At 44.7% G+C, this 12,413-nt stretch overlaps 1 protein-coding gene across 1 annotated transcript in view; it reads right to left on the bottom strand.

Annotated features, from left to right (window-relative positions):
- The window catches only part of IGF2BP1 (insulin like growth factor 2 mRNA binding protein 1), a 39,192-nt gene extending 27,036 nt beyond the window's left edge, over positions 1 to 12,156 (bottom strand). The window contains exon 1 of the mRNA XM_006774248.2: positions 12,093 to 12,156. The gene's annotated coding sequence lies outside the window, so the exon portion shown is untranslated. The remainder of the gene's footprint in view (positions 1 to 12,092) is intronic.
- Between the last annotated feature and the right edge of the window lie 257 nt (positions 12,157 to 12,413).

Consider the following 12,413-nt stretch of genomic DNA (forward strand, 5'->3'; position numbering starts at 1 on the left):
GGAGGCCTCCCACTGAGAAGGCAGGACCGGGGCCTGGGAGTGCGGTGGGCTGGGCTGGGCTGGGGCAAGAACTGAGGGGCCATCCGCCCCTCCGGGCCTGGGGCCTGCGGATGAAAGGCCCTCCTCCCTGAGCGAGCGTTCGGGGGCCTCTGCAGCTCGGTCACCCCCGCGAGGAGTCGGGCATCTGTCTGAGGGTGAGAATCACCTTTTGTCCGCCCTTTTGGGGTGTCATCAGTTAGTGATAATCTGACTGATACCTCACCTTTGCCAAGTGCTTTATAGAGTTTACAAGGTGCTTCTTTACACCACATTTTCCTATGAACCTAGAACCACGACAAGAGGATGATCTGAGCCTCTCATCCAGCGACTTTTCAACGGTGCGCCCCAAGAATGTTTAAAATATGCAGTACCTGACTAGTCAGGGGCACTGACCTCTCTCCCCTCAGGCTGCCAAATAAAATAAAATAAAAATGACAACAGCCAACGAAACAATAGCCATCCCGTGTGAATGAATAAAAATTATACCTACTTTTTTGTCAGATGGCAAAAAACTCAGTTTTTGGTGTGCCCCAGAATTTTAGTAATTAGTTTGTGTGCGGTGAGATAAAATTTTTAAAAGGTTGAAAACCACTGCTCTAAACAACCACAGAAGATCAAGAATATTCTTATTTCCTCTCTGCAGGTAAAATAACAGGCTCAGAGGGGCTAAGTGACCGGCCCACGGTGACACCCACCAGTCAACAAGTGTCAGTGTCCCGGGAAGCCTGCTCCTGCTTGTCAAGAAAACAGGTAAACGGGTTCTTGCTCCTCAAAACCATGTGTGAACTATTAAATAAAAACATGTATGAACTATGAATTGATGCCGTAGGAATGTAACAAAGGGATGTCCCTCCCTGACCTCCCTCCCCTCCACCTCCTATTTTCTCCAAGGTTGAACCCAAACAAAAGCAAGAGTGGGGGGTGGTATCAGCCCAGGTTCCTAACAGAAGTGCTAAAGGATGGAGGCTCATACAACTCAAAATACTTAGCCAGCTTATTTGATGGGGTTTCTGGAGGATTGAGATGAGGAAACGAGATCCAGGGAAAGGTACCCTAGATCCCACAGTCTGCACATGTGAGGAGAGAAGGGCTGAGACTGTACCTGAATTCTAACCCCGCTCAAGCCCTTCTCCATGAATGACTTCCTTCCAAGAGCAAAATATTCCCAGTGCCCATCTCAGCTACCCAGACAAAGGAAGAATTATCTAGACTTCTTCAATCACTCAAGATTGCCTGAAAACCCCGAGAGTGGGAGAGAAATACTACCATGCAAAGCAGGTATGAAACATCTGGGGAGTAAGAAGATTCGGAGCACGGAGAGATCAATGTTGGGTGTGTTTTTATTTGCTAACCTTATGCTCCCGGATGAAAAAAGCTCAAGATAAGAATCAACTTCTCCGAGCATTAGAGCTGTTCCCACCTTGTAAGAGAGAGCTCAGCCTTACAGGTAGAAAGGCATGGGTTTAAACCTAGCACTACTACTTACTGAAGGTATTACTTTAACCACGCAGCGCTTCAGTTACTCCTTCTATAGAATGAAGATTAATACCTATGAGGCTTCACTGAACTAACAGTGACTAGCTCTGAGTAGACACTATGCTTGCGGAAGAACTCATCTTTTGACCCACATCACCTGGCACAGTGCTCCAGAGCAAAGAAAACGCTGGAGAAAGGAAAGAAACAGAAACATCTGCCCTGCGACCTGAGCCCCTCTCCCCACTGGCATGCTCTCTCCTTAACCCAAGCCTCCATTTTTCCTGCCTCTCCTCCAAAACACAGCTTAGCTCAAAGCTCCCCTTGCCTCTATTTGAGTTCCTGAGGTTGTGGGCCTCTCATTCTACTATACAGTCTCTTGGCCTCTGCTGTCCCACAGCTTTTCCTGGATCTAAAGTGAAAGTGCTTGCTGGAGGGCAGGGATTTTATCTTTTACCTCTTTCCTGCAGCTTCCCCTCTCAACCCGGGTCCCTTCTCCACCCTGGAAAAGACGCAATCATGCTAAATAAAAACCCAGAAAGTAATTAATATTTAATACAGGAGAGGGGTTAGGCAGAGACTCCCATTTCATGTAGGATGAAGAGGTGATCACTATGTAGGAAAAAGCAAAACTGGCAGTAGTGTAGACGTAGCTGGGGGCGAGGCAGATGGGGAGGTGTCCTTTCATGGGTACAGAGTTGCAGTCTTGCAAGAGGAAGAGTTCTGGAGATGAAAGGAGGTGATGGTTGCACAACAATGTGAATGTTTGTTTGTTTTTTAATATATTTTATTGATTTTTCACAGAGAGGAAGGGAGAGAGATAGAGAGTTAGACACATCGATGAGAGAGAAACATCGATCAGCTGCCTCCTGCACATCTCCCACTGGGGATGTGCCCACAACCCAGGTACATGCCCTTGACCAGAATCGAACCTGGGTCCCTTCAGTCCGCAGGCCGACGCTCTATCCACTGAGCCAAACCGATTTCGGCAATGTGAATGTTTTTAATACCACTGACCTGTACATTTAAAATGAGTAGGACAGTAAACTTTATATATACTTTTACCACATTAAAAGTTATTTTTCAAATACCAAAACTAAAGTGAAAAATGTGAAAGCCTATGGAGAAAAATTATTTGATAAATTATATTTCTTTTTATCTCCACCCGAAGACCAAGGTCTTTCCCTTGTTCCTCATTGTATTTGTAGTATCTGGCAGAGGGCATGTCATGCAACAGTAGACCCTGAATATAAAAATAAGTGGATGAATGCATGCACACATGCCTGAAAGGGTACACAATTAAAGGTAGCCATCTTCGCAGCAGTATGCAAGCTATCACAGAAGTCCATACCATCTTACTAAATATTTTCTGACATGGAATTTAGTTGTAAATATATTATTTTTTTTAAATCCCAATGGCTAATGACTGACTAGCAAAGACACACACGGCCCCGCTCCCACCCACACACACACAGGCTGAAGTTGCTGATGACGGGATGTTTTAAAGGAAACTACTTATTCAAGATGGTCAGTGAGGAACAAGAGTAGGAAAGTGAAAAACACATGAGGTTTGTGAAGATCATTTAATTCCACTTTCTGACCGCCCCCAGCCTCTTCTGGGCAGGTATCATTCTACCCTATTCTACCCTATTCCACCCTATTCTACCCTATTCTACCCTACTCTATTCTATTCTATTCTATTCTATTCTATTCTATTCTATTCTATTCTATTCTATTCTATTCTATTCTATAAAAAGCCAGCAGCAGCAGCTTTGAACTAAACAGTAATAAACATAGGGAGGAAAACCCTAGATAAAATGACTCCCTCGGCAAGATGTTCCCTTCTTTGAAATGAAATAAAAAGTTGCTGGAGTGGACACTTCAACAGGAGTAAAGGGAATATTCTGAACCCTGCTGCCTCCACAGCCAACGTCCTATTACGTCTAGTCCTTGCTCGGAACACGCTAACCAGATGCAGCCACCCAGAGCCATGTATGTCTGCGAAGCACCATCTTTGCCCTCTAATTTAGGGCTCTTGTCTCCAAATCCCGCCAAAGCAACTGCTCTCTATTACAGTTGGACCTCTCCGCCCAAGCTACTTACAGACCTGGAGGAGGAAGTAGAATAAATATTTGTAACTCTGAATAGACACCCTCAACCAGTCTACTCCACCCAGCAGCCCCCACGTTAGTTCCTGTCTCCCCTCATTTTCTCCTCCTTGGGGTACCTAATGGCAAGTTGACGAGCCCCAAGCAATCCCAAATGCCAATCCAGTAATTCTGCACGAACTAATTGTAAAACCCTTTATAGTAACTGATTAAAGTCACAAGCCTGTTAAATGGCCAAAAACCACATCCGATTAGAGCTCATCCCCTCCCCACCCCACTCACAGAAGGTCCAATCCTCCTTCCCTGGACTGAGATGTCGGCAGGGGTTGTAGGACTGTGTATGGGGGTGTGTGTGTGTGTGTGTGCACCCTTTGAGCAGCGAGAGGCTGAAGAGAGGAAGTGGACATGAAGGTGACTTCTGAGCACATCTTTGAGGACTGTTTCTAGTCCAGGGGGCCAGGGGAGGAATGTGAGGATACTGTGGCTTTACCCCCAGCACCCGACAAGGAAATAGGGAGCAATGCATGCACTCACTTCCTGGGCATCCAGGGGTCCCCAACTCCTGCATGCCTATTTTGTTAGTTTACCAAGAGCAGAACATTAAGGCAGACATGCCTATCTCCCACCAAGTGGGGAAACTGCTCTCATTTCTTCTTCCCCCAGACCCTCTTCATCCCGAATTCTTACAACACCTACCTTGCCGGCAGAATTAGGGTGGTTCGCCTCTCACCAGTGTCGCTACCATACATGCACCTGCGACAGTAGCCTCAAACTGTGACATTTCAGCTAGGAACCTGGCCCGGGATCAAGGCATCAACAACAAATAGAATATATAGCCCATTTCCCTAAGGACCAATCAGTAACACTCCCACCATGCTCTCCCCATCTCTCCCAGCCTTTTGTTTGAGAGAATGGGTAAGAGAAATGGCATAGTTAGTTATCGAAACAACCTACACACAAATCCCCTTCACTATGTCTATCCCTCCTTGTCCCATACAAAATACATGCCCAATCCACATACGTTATACGTAAGCAGCCCTAGATATTTGCCCCAAACTGCAACACACAGTCCAAAAGCAGGCAGAGGGGTCCATATCCAAAACAAATAACAACAGCTAATGTGTAAGAGAGCCAGTTTACAGTACAGAAATTGAGACTAAAGGAGGTTAAGTAACTTTCCCAGTTTCCCAATCACTGCCTGACTCCAAAGCTCTTGTTTTTAAACACTTAACTCTCCTGGGAGACCTTTCCCCGCGCACTGCGCGGGGGACCTAGGGTAGTTTATGAGACTCGGACCTCATACAGCTTCCTCCCCGAGCCTCCAGAATTCTGAATGATTCCTCAGGAATTCTCAATGAGTCTTCCCTGCTCCTGTTGCCAAAGAACTCAGCAGACCCCACAAACAACCTTAACACACAACAATTTTTTTAAAATTTCTGAATTTTCTGATTTCTCTCCTTAAAGATTCTATCTATTCCCAATCAACTAAATTCCCCAACCAAATTTCACATTTCAAGCGGTCAAAACATCTGGATAAAGGACTACTTTTTTTTTTCTGACGGAAACTAACTCAAGATGAATAAAAATTGAAGTTTTCCTTAAGCCTCTTTTCCTAAGAAAACGTTCAGAGGATTTTCTAGAATCCACGGAACAAGCACAGTAGAGAGGAAAACAGAAAATGAAGAGAGATCCTCCATTTGCCCTGCCTCCTCTCTAAGAAAGATTTTCTCCACAATTCTCCCCTGAACTATGAGCAAAATTCCCACCCATTCTGACAGGTCTCATCTCTGCCTTTAGCCACCAAAATGCCACTTATCTAATAATCAGACTTGTCCTGAGGGGTCTTGAAACTATCTGGACAACCCAGTCAAGAATTCTTTCCATCATCCAGCTCTTTGCTCTCCGTTTCATTCAAAAGCAGTCTCCTGACGGTTAGCCATGCTCTACCCTCTATCACGTGACCAGAAGTCAAATCCCGGGAGCCTGGGCTCTGCAGTCCAACTGCATTTCTGATGTTCGTTGTGTGTACAGTTAGTTACATTTCAGTGTTTTGCAATCAGGTTTTCTCCAACTCTATTAAAACGAGGTCCGGACCTACTTTCCCCCTGTGATTTATCCATAATCCACACACGTTTTATTTCAGCGGTCTTTGTTTAGGGTGACGCTTGTTTAAGCCTGTTCCGTCAGTACTCACTATTCACTGCCAACTTACTGTGCTGCAAAGGTAAGAAGCAGGCCTTACCAACAGCTGGTTGGCCCTGCTTTTTCAATACTAGGATGGCCCCTGCCACACACTAAGAAGTAGTCTCTGGCCTGGCTGGTTTGGCTCAGTCAGTGGTCAGAGTGTGGGCCATGGACCAAAGGGTCCCGGGTTCAGATTCCCAGTCAAGGGCACTGCCTGGGTTGCAGGTTCATTCCCTGCTCAGTGGGAGGCATGTGGGGGAGGCAACCAAGCTATGTGTCTTCTCTCCCCCACCCCTTTCTAAAAATTAATGGGGGGGGATATCCTTGAGTGACGATTTTCTCTTTTATAAAATTTTTTTCCTTGATTTCAGAGAAGAAGGGAGGAGAGAGATAGAAACATCAATGATGAGAATCGCGGATCGGTTGCCTCCTGCACACCCGCTACTGCGGATGGAGCCTGCAACCCAGGCATGTGCCCTTGAGTGGAATCGAACCTGGGACCCTTCAGTTCACAGGCTGTTTGTTGCTCTATCCATTGAGCCAAACCGGCTAGGGCTTGACAAGTAGTCTCCTTTTGAACAAGAGGGAACATGCAAGTTCCTGTAGAATGGAGTCAGCATACTGGGGGGACTGAACCTGTTGGCAACACCTCCTTATCACCAGCACTCTCCTGTATGATCATTTTCTACCCAAATCAAACTTTTATCAATAACCAAATAAGCATGCTTTCTTGAGTCCATGCTTTTCGAGGAGAGAACTTTTCTTACTCTGTTTTGACAAGCATTTTAAAAGGTGTGAGCAGGGAGAGAGGAGATGCGCTCAGCACAGGTGGACATGGTGTGCCGATTTCTGCTTCACATGGAGCCAATCTCTGGCTGAGACGCTGAGAAGGATCTTCCAAGCCTTCCAAGTGGCCAACGGGGGACCCGTTGCCTGTCTTTTACAACATGAACAAAACCGCCCATAGAACCTCGGGTTGCTCTTACTTCTTTTGTTATGACTTCAGTTACATGGAGACAGGCCTTGTACTAAGATGACAGATTTGACAGTTCTCTCTTCAGGGTTCTAAGCCCCATGGCTAAGGCACCTCCATTTTCTCTCCACCTCTCTCTTCCTCGTTTCCCCTTAATCCATTCTCTTCCTCTTCACTTCTTACGGACCCACTGGCTTCTTGCTTTTTTGCCTTAGAATGGAAAGGTCCGCGCCCTGCGGCCAGGGAACACTCCACCCCGTGGGCGAGGCTGGGGGTGTGGGGGCTGCTCGCAGGCTGGGGTCTCGGGGACCCTGGGAAAGGAAGCCCTCCCGGGAGACCCAGGCCTGCGGATGTTCCGGGCGGGACTTGCTCAGAGGAGGAAGGCGGCGGCCCCAGCCAGAGGCGGCAGGGATGGCGAGGCTGGGGCTGGGGCTGGGGCTGGGCGGGCGGAGAAGGGTTAGGGCGGCCCGGCTGGCGCGGGCTCTCCAGGAAGAGGCGCCGCGACTTTCTCTGCTTTTTGAAAAGGGGAAGGGAAGGCAGGCAAAGTCCGAAAGCAAAAACAGCCTTGCCCTGGGCTGAATCGACCGCGCGCGGGTCTTCTAAACCGGGTGTCCGCGACCCCTTCTCCCGCCGCTTCTCTTTACAAGGGAAGCGGGAAAGCCTCCTCGCCCCGGCCCCCGCCCCTCTCTCTTTCCCCGTCTGGAATTTCCAGCCCCGGACTCGCTCCTGATGCCTTCAGTCTCCCCTGCTGCTTTTTTCCCTCCCCTTTCCTCTCCCTAACACTCCCATCCCCAAATCTAAGCTGCACTTTCTGGAAGACATTAGCCACATTTTGAGAACCCTTTAAGAGGATGGAGGGAGAACAAGACTAAATTTAAATTCTAAAAGCTGGCAAAATGTATGTTTTTCAAATGCCTTTGGTTCATGCATTTATTCTAATGACAACATCACCACCACTACTAGCCCCACACACAAAAATCAACGGAGGTATAACCGATACATATCTGTCTTCAACACAAACCCCTAAGCTTCAACAAATAACACTTGTTGGTCCCCCTTTTCACTCAACTAAACAGATCTGGAATTTTTTGTAACGTTTCAAAATTGTACACTCCCTAACCTGCCTTTGTCAACTAGCTATTACACATTCAAGTCTAGAATAAATAAATTCAAAAAAAAATAATCCTTAAAAGTACCCAAACGCATAAAATAGATTCAAAGGACACATATTAAGGTAATTTTAAAAGATTAGAGGTTCAGACCTTTGAATCAAAATTCTTCCAATGGCTAATGTCATGTATTTCATCTCTAAAACATAATTATGAGAATGTTTTGCTCTTTTTCCACCCAAAGCTGTGCCATTGAAACTTTACATTTGGAAGAGTTAACTTTAACTACACTTTGAATAAATTAGTGATGGGAATTACAATTCTTCCCCTCTACTCCAAAGTTCTCCATCTGGGAAACCACAGGAGTAAAATTTCATCTTTCTCCTTTGAATTGGAAAATAAAGGGTTCTGGGAACGTAGAACTCTTTCAAAGGATAGTCAAATACCACAGTCCCTAGGAAAGTCATCTTGAAACACTGAGAACTTAAATAACAAGTTAAGGATTTCTCTAGCAGTGAAGAAAATTTAATTTTTATGAATCTGTTAAGTGTACTTTCTAGTTGGAAATAAAAATGGGGAGGGTAAATCGATTTCCACCTTTCCTCCAAGTAATGCAGAAAAATTTTTTTAAATTAACCATTTTAAAACTTATTTAAAGCCCCCCCAAAACTTAACATTCATAAGAAAACCTCTTTACTGAAAGTGACATCCTTGTTGAATACGTAGCTGTGGAAAAATACATTCACAACTACAACCACTAAAGCAAAAGTGCCTGAAAATCCTCCCCCACTAGTACTTTTTACCCCTTTTTTGCTTTTTAAAAAGACACTGTTTCTTAACCCCCTTCATAATTCATTTTCAGGCCCTAAGAACAGTTTTCTCTAAAGGCATACCCATTTCTGAAGGCAAAAATTTTTTGCCTGTTTTGAAAACATTTAGTGACCCAATTATTTCTTCAGAAGCTTCACAGATCACTTCAGATTCAAAATAATATTCTGCCATTTATAAGACATCCTTTTACAGAGATTTTTAAAGTTGCTGACTTTAGAAAATTAAACTGTAAAATTAGAATTAAACTTGAACACTTTCTCTTCTAAGAGTTCTCACACTTACAAGGCTGAGACCAATCCCTGTATGTGTATTTTTTAAAATAGTTGGAAATTTAAGGGCAAGGCAAGTGTCTCATTTTAAGACAACTTAAAGAACCACCCTTAACCTGCCTAAGGAAATCAAGTCTTAAACTAAAACACAATTCACTGAGAAAAATGCAGTATCTCTCTCTCTCTCTCTCTCTCTCTCTCTCTCTTTTAATAACAACACCTTTTATTTTGATGACACCAGTTGACAGTAGGTAAAAGCTATCTTTAGGCCACATTCCCCTAGAAAAAGGCATACACAGTGGCAAAGGAAGCAAAGTTTCATTCCCTTAAAAAGCCAGCCATTTCCCAAAATAAACAAGACTCACTATGATGTACCCCTTTACCTTAACTACTCTTATGTCTCTAAATAAAACATATACAAACCCTCTCCCGCAGCTGTTTTTAAAATGCTTTTGGGCTTTACTCCTTGGTCCTAATATCTGAGAGTGAATATATACAAATTCTCAACAAAAAGCCGAAACTGTTGACCAAAATTCCAACACTAAGAGGGTGTTTCAAACATCCAGCTTTTCAGTTCAAATGTCCATAATCTTCAGGAAATCCACTGTATCTCAAGAGAAATTGGTCACCCATTTAAAAATTTCAACTTAATGCTTTCAGTTTAAATGTATCATGTTCAGTCTCTGGGGTTCTTAAAAAGATAGAAATTATATTTAGCAGATAAAATTAGAATAAAATATATTAATACTTCAAAATCAGGGTTGTTCAGAGGTTAACTGCTATAATATCATCTTGTTTGACTTCCCTCTCTAAATAAACAACAAAAACCAGGACCATTTAGTTTGCTAAGTTTTTATGAAAACCTTAGAAATGTTTAAAGTCATAATTCATTTGGAACTGAGTACATCAAGAGGAATTCTCTTCTATTTTAAACAGCAAAAACACTAGAGTATACATACACATGTACATGCAGTTGTTCATTTTGCTTAAAATGTTAGTTAATGAAGTAGCTCCTGTTATATACATCCATGAGTGAAAAAGCCAGTTAACAAACCAACTGAAAAAACACTTTTCAGACAGACTAACACACATACCACCACATGCTTCCCCAAAGAACACAAAATGATAGAGCATACTGACTTCATGAAAACAAACTTTCCTTTTTTAAATCCTAAAACTTCAAAAATTGATTCATTCTAGAAAAATGAATGCCTTTTCACCACCACCCACAAAATGAAATAATACACAACTGGCTCAATGTTTGTGCTCACAAATTATTTCAGGAAGAGAACACACAAAAGATCCAATTTAATATGGGTATGGAAAGGCAGATTTCGTACCCACTCTTCTCACACACCCCACCCCTTCCCAACTCAATAGAGCCCTCAGTAATGCATTTTGGAGGGAACCAGGAGCCTAAAAATGGCTTGAAAGCAAGCAGATGGCTTAGGGAAAAAAATCCACAAGTACAGAGCACCATGAAAATTCAAATATAAATGTTTTGGGTTCCGTTTCATCACATTTTGCTATTTCTCTTGCTTCTCAATGCATTCCCTTTAAAACTTAAGCCATGCTGAAGAGGAGGAGAAAAAATTCCCACATATTTTGGCATTCCAGTTATTCTGGAGATTTTTCATCAATGTGTTTCAAACATTCAGCTTCCCGTCCAAATGTCCACAATCTTCTCACTAAATCTACCTGGTGTCAGTGTATTCTCATCCCCCAGAGATGTTTCAAAATGGTAAGGCTTTTCTTTCTGTCCTCCCCATTTGATGACCTCTTTATCCTCACTCTCACTGCCTTTCCGACAGCAGAGTATTTCCAGCCCCGGAGGTTAAATCACAAACTCTGTAAACATAGTGACAAGCCATATTGATCCTCTACAGATACAATGGTGCCAAGTTATTTAAAAATCTCAGGCTAAACCACTGAACACACTGTTCCTGGTGTGAAAACTTTCTAGATCCTCTTAACCTCCTCCAAAGGAACAGAGCCACCCACCGCTACCTTCCCACCCAGGAAAGACCAGAGACAACTCTGAAATGCGGCCAGTTTCCAGCTGCAATGAGGGGAGAGGAGCAGTGAAAGAACCAGAGGTTTCCTGGGGGCTCCACCGTGAGAGGAGTGCACTGTCAACATGTTTCAAGTCAGATTTCAGAAAGCAGACAGACTCTGCCCTTATACCTCCCAGCCAGAGTTCAATGAGAAATCCGAAATCCACCATGAATTCGATTTGGGAGTAACACACAGAACTTACCCACTTGGCTGAAGTGAGGACAGAATGGTATTGGGACGGACACACACACACACGGACACACACACACACACACACACACACAATCCATTCATCCAGCGAGTTCTAGACCCTCCAAAGAGCCCCAGCTCACAGCCTGAACACAAAGCTCTCACCCCAGATGGTCCCCTTGTAACAATGGGCTGAAGGGGGGCTGGAGGGGTGGGGGCTTGGAAAGGATTGTTCAGCCAAAAGTATATTCTTTGCAAAATCCACGAGTGGGAGGACGTGTGATGTGAGGGACTAGGAGAGGAGGTCTGTGAAAAAATCTAATGTCCTTGCCTGTTGCAGAAATATAAATATAGCACAAGCCTAAAGAAAATTATTTGGGGAGGAGGGGGAGCCCGGAACTCCTTCCACTCCTCCCCTAGGGAAATGAAGGGGACGGTGTCGTCCCCCCCCCCCCCAAGCCGCTTAAGAATTAAGGTGGTGGGGGGGGCGGGGGTTGAGGCCTGCTAGGAAGCTGCAGAAATGCCCACGAGTCTAAACTCTTCAAGGTTTTAATTCCCCACAAAAAATGGCCTCACACACCTTGAACAAACTCAAGGTTTCTCCCCGATCGATTTTTCCCCCTTATACTTCTCCAAGAAACATCTCCTGGCCCACCCTAGCCCCAGCGTATTTTTTTTACAAGCTGTAAACCACCCATTACAAGATCTTCGTCAATCTTCCCTCCCTGCCCCCAACATCCGGAGTTGGGGGTGGAAAGGCCAGTAATGGGTTTCTTCCACTGGAGACACCATGGACCCCCCTGAACACAGCTTCTCAGAGCCCTCGGGCTGCCCCCCTCCCCAGAGAAGAGCGCTTTCCTACCTTTGTTTTTTGGGGACCGAGTGTTCAATCTCTAGGCGTTTTCCTTGCAGTTCTACTTTCCCTAAAGATTAAAAAAATAAAAAATATATATGAGAGCTTGAACAGGAGTGGGAGGGAGAGGAGGAGAAAGACATGGGGGGACGCAGGAGTTCCTGGGATCTGAGACCTTCCTGGGAATCCAGGCAGTGGGTTCCGAGCCGGGCGCGAACGGTGGCCCGGAGAACGGTGGCGTCTGTAAATTTCACGATGGCTTTCTTAATTTTTGTTTTGTTCTGTTATCTCCCCGAGGCTAGCGGAGTCGCGGGGCGCTCTGGGAGCCCG

The sequence above is a fragment of the Myotis davidii genome, unplaced genomic scaffold, assembly GCF_000327345.1.
Source record: "Myotis davidii unplaced genomic scaffold, ASM32734v1 scaffold327, whole genome shotgun sequence".
NCBI lineage: Eukaryota > Metazoa > Chordata > Mammalia > Chiroptera > Vespertilionidae > Myotis > Myotis davidii.